Below are 5,000 nucleotides of genomic sequence, written 5' to 3'. Positions count from 1 at the left end.
CGTGGCAAGGATGCTGTGAGTTTCCTTCGCCCTGTTACCATGCATCTTTGATAACACGGGGTGGAGTCAATAACCGTATTGTACTCCCATGCTGGTGTATCCAACGCAGATCCAGCATCATCAAGCTGGTCCCTGACTGGGATGCCGTGTATTATCGAATCCCTGCTGCCGTGCATCAATGGCAACAAGGAGTAGAGTCGGTAAGTTACCGGATTCTCGAATTGATGTACTCCAAAAAATAAAGAATTAAAATAACAAAGTCTAATCTATATAAGTAATGTTGAATAAAGCTTATTTTTAATCTTCTTTGAAGGCAGAAAATAGTAAGGTAAAAATAAAGTCCTCTCTATGCTCTGAAGTAACATATAAAAAAAACTAGCAATAAAAAAAATACCAAGTCTTCGTCTTGGAAAATAACAAAATCTAAAAGAAAAATCTTCTTTGTGGAAAATAGTAAAATAAAAAAACCAAGTCTTCACCTTGGAAAATAACAAAATCTAATCTAAAACATCTTAAATAAAGCTTGTCTGTAGTCTTCTTTGTAGGCAGAAAATAGTACGTTACAGGACTCTCAAACTGATGTATTCCAAAAATAAAGAATTAAAATAACAAAGTCTAATCTATATAAGCGCTCTTGAATAAAGCAGTGTAAAAAAAAATAGCAATATAAAAAAAAACAAGTCTTCGTCTTGGAAAATAACAAAATCTAAAAGAAAAGAAAAGTCTTCTTTGTGGAAAATAGTAAAATAAAAAAAACCAAGACTTCACCTTGGAAAATAACAAAATCTAATCTAAAACATCTTAAATAAAGCTTATTTGTAATCTTCTTTGTAGGCAGAAAATAGTAAGTTACAGGACTCTCGAACTGATGTAGTCCAAAAATAAAGAATTAAAATAACAAAGTCTAATCTATATAAGTGCTCTTGAAAAGGCTTCGTGTAAAAAAATAGCAATAAAAAAATACCAAGTCTTCGTCTTGGAAAATAACAAAATCTAAAAGAAAAGTCTTCTTTGTGGAAAATATTAAAATAAAAAAACAAGACTTCACCTTGGAAAATAACAAAATCTAATCTAAAACATCTTAAATAAAGCTGGTTTGTAGTCTTCTCTCGAACTGATGTAGTGCAAAAATAAAGAATTAAAATAACAAAGTCTAATCTATATAAGTGCTCTTGAATAAAGCTTCCTGTTAAAAATAGCAAAAAAAAAAAAATACCAAGTCTTCGTCTTGGAAAATAACAAAATCTAAAAGAAAAGAAAAGTCTTCTTTGTGGAAAATAGTAAAATAAAAAAAACCAAGACTTCACCTTGGAAAATAACAAAATCTAATCTAAAACATCTTAAATAAAGCTTATTTCTAATCTTCTTTGTAGGCAGAAAATAGTAAGTTACAGGACTCTCGAACTGATGTAGTCCAAAAATAAAGAATTAAAATAACAAAGTCTAATCTATATAAGTGCTCTTGAATAAGCTTCGTGTAAAAAATAGCAATATAATAAAAATACCAAGTCTTCGTCTTGGAAAATAACAAAATCTAAAAGAAAGGTCTTCTTTATGGAAAATAGTAAAATAAGAATACCAAGACTTCACCTTGGAAAATAACAAAACCATCTTGAAAAAAGCTTATTTTTAATCTTCTTTGTAGGCAGAAAATAGTAAGGCGAAAATAAAGTCCCCTCTAAGCTCTAAAGTAACAAATACGACGTGTTAAAAAAAAACTAACAATAAAAAAAACCAAGACTTCGTCTTGGAAAATAACAATCTAAATTGTGGAAAATAGTAAAATGAAATAAAAACCGACTTCACCTTCGAAAATAACAAAATCAATCTAAAACAAATGACATCTTAAAACAAAACTATTATTTGTTTCGGAGGTTGTCTATGACTGTTCATAGACCGCATAATTTCCACAGAACATTCTCAGAATATCAAGAGAGAAAAGCAGCGTTCTGCGGGAAATCATCTTGGCCAGTGATGTCGTTCTGGGTTTGGTCAGGCCCAGGGAGGTAAGTACCTCGTTATTCTCAAGGGGCCACTTTCCTCTTGCCCCAACCGGGAATCCAAAGAATGTGACCTTGCTAGCCTTCGTCAGCACTTTGACTTGATCACCAAGAGGGGTATAGTACGAAACTTTGTGCGAGGCAGCATCTGACAAGGTATTCTTTGAAAGCTCAAAACGGACGGTGACATCGATCACAACCGCCTCCTCATCTTTTGCAAACACGAGGTCAGGCTTTCTCATCTCTCCCGTCTCGGATATGAACCGTGGCTCTTTGTATACAGACCAGCCCAATCTAGCCGCTTCGTCTGCCAGAATGTTACTGATCTTGTTATGTCGCGCAATTCTTGCTTTCTGTACTGCAGGACATTGACCGAGAATGTGCGAAAGGGACTCGAGTCTGGCAGAGCATTTCCTGCAGGAACGTAAGGCCCCATCTCTGCCTCTGTTCAAGCTTTCTCTTGTTGGGTAAATATTTGCCCTTAGTTGTAGTGCTGCGATAAAGAAGCATTGTTTAAAGCCGCACCATGGCCTCAACCAAGCATTACTGATTCTATCATGCGCAAAGTTTACAATGCCCCTTCCTTGAACCGGCTTTTCGCACCATCTCTGAAATTCATGCTCCCTCCAATCGCAGGGTCTCGGATATACAGGTTCTTTTGACACCGAGTCCCTGAGAACGAATGTTGGGATTGCATCACTGTCACCCCCTGCTCGTACCCACAAATTACGGTATTCTTCCTCCATACCCTGCGAGGACACAATATTACGGGTGATAGCATCGGACGAGTTTGCTATACGTTGCAGCCTTCTAACTTGAACCGAAGGGATTGTTTTTTCCAGTTTCAAGATGGCAAGGCCTCCGTCTCGGGCTCTGGCATATAACAGTCCATCACAAGTTGAAGCGGGAAGGTGGAGCCATCCTTTTACCGCCTTTCTAATCTCTTGGTCCAACCCACGGAGAGTTGATTGCTTGCAGTCCGAGTGGTCTGCAGGATATAACAATCTGGGTAGGGCATAGGCATTGAGTAGTTCAACCTTCTGAGTTGGCTTCAGAGGCGCCTCATCGATTTTCGAGATCCATGTCTTTAGCTGACAATGTAGATCAGGCTGTATAGTGCCAGTCCAAGGGCCAATTTTCAGACCAAGGTATTTCGTTGATTCATCAGGTTGGATCATATGGACATCTTTATTTTTGATAGTCCATGGGTCGCAGTTGTTCACCGTATATGAATCTTTGGTTGGGCTTATCATGAAGCCCTGGCACTTTCTGGCCTGAACCTCCAATCCCGATAGCCCACAAAATGATTCCAAGATCGCTAGATTGGCGGCCATACCAACCCAAGATTCGCTCACCAACACCAAATCATCAGCAAACGCAAGAGCTGTCACGTGGTCGGTATCAATGGAGTACCCAACTCCGTGTGACTCTAGGGTGCATATCAAAGGGTCCATGGCAAGATTGAAGAGCAGGGGTGACATGGGGTCACCCTGTTTGACACCAACACGTATGCTAATTTCTCGAGTCGACTCGCCATTGCTTTTGAACGAGGTCGTACACCGATCGTAGGCGTTCTGGATGATGCCCACCACGTGTTCATCTACTTTCTTGTGCCTTAACACCCATAAAATATGAGCATGCGAAACCGAGTCAAAAGCTTTCGCTATGTCGATAAACATGACAGCCAACGGCCTGTGCAATTTCTTAGCATGTCTCATAAGGTCCTGTAGCACCTTAAGATTTTCAGAGCAGCCAGATGCCGCTATAAAACCACGCTGCCTTGGGTTTAAGGGACAAGCACGAGCAAGACGTGCAGTCATTATTCTGGAAAATAATCTCAGAATCATTGAACCGATCGTTATTGGTCTCCAGTTCCCCAATTCTTTCAGCTTTTCATCGTCCATAACCTTAGGAATAAGAATCGTCCTATTCTTTTTCAACTCTTTGGGAATAATTCCTGTAATCATCCATGCATTAAATAGGGCTGTCAGTGTCCGACCCTCGGGGTCGGCAGCACAGATTGCAGCCCTTGTTAGGCCATCTGGCCCAGCTGCTGACGTTGGTTTAATGGCCCGTATGGCAGTCTGAACTTCCTCCACCGAAATTAGGGGCTCAAAGTATTCGTTATTTGCAACACCTGATGACTTAAATTGGCCCAGGCCATTGAATGGCAACACCTTCTCCCATTTTTCGCAGTAAAAACGATATACATCTGCGTTCGGGATTCGGCATTCATGACGTTCAGTGCCATCCAGGACTAAGGACGCAAGAAGAGAGCGGTTCTTAAAGAAGAGCTTCTGGTGCTTCATGAAGCTTCCTCGTTTTTCCGCTCTCTTCTTCATCCAAGATCGTGTGGGTAATATCCTGGGTTTAATAATGTCGTTCTCGGGTTTTGAACGTTTGCCTTTGTTTTTCACCAATCTCATCGGACAAAGCATCAATGCTGTGGCAGTTTCTACGAGGGCATCATGTTGGCCCTCGCCGTTAAGCCAAGCCTTTATTGCCTCCATTGCAGGCTTTTCCAGGGTCCCAGAATTCTCATTCGTAAGCCGCTCAGCTGCTTGAGCGAGTATGGATGAAGTCCCCGTTGTTACATTTGGTGGGGGAGACAATGTCTCAAGAGGCCTAGAAGAAAAATGTAAGCTGTCTGACATGGGGGCCCCTGTCTTTTTACTTAGGTCCCGTCTCTTGTCAGAGACTTGCTTGTTGGTCTTAGTCCCAAGCGCTTCAGCAATGATCTTATTGATATTCTTTTTCCCCTGAAACTGCAACTCTAGAAGGGCCAGCTGTTCTACTTCCTTCAAAGACCAGCAGCTACGGTGTACCCCTCTCTGCGAGGTACCCTTTATACCATCTTTAATTCTTTCCTCATTACGGGTGACTGGGTGAGCATGCCTCTTGTGCTGCGAAAGGCCACTTAGAGTTGCAAAGCGTGCCTGGCAACATTCACAGACCATTGGTAAGCTTTCCTCAGTTAACTTTATTCCCCCACATTTGGGG

At 40.7% G+C, this 5,000-nt stretch overlaps 1 pseudogene; it reads right to left on the bottom strand.

Moving 5' to 3' along the window:
• The window catches only part of LOC142914938 (28S ribosomal RNA), a 10,393-nt pseudogene that overhangs the window by 1,999 nt on the left and 3,394 nt on the right, over positions 1-5,000 (bottom strand).

This window comes from Petromyzon marinus, unplaced genomic scaffold, assembly GCF_048934315.1.
Source record: "Petromyzon marinus isolate PM22_M1 ecotype Great Lakes invasive population unplaced genomic scaffold, UKy_Petmar_22M1.pri1.0 PM_G_Scaffold_29, whole genome shotgun sequence".
Classification (NCBI taxonomy): domain Eukaryota; kingdom Metazoa; phylum Chordata; class Hyperoartia; order Petromyzontiformes; family Petromyzontidae; genus Petromyzon; species Petromyzon marinus.
This window is presented reverse-complemented; position numbering and strand designations above follow the sequence as displayed.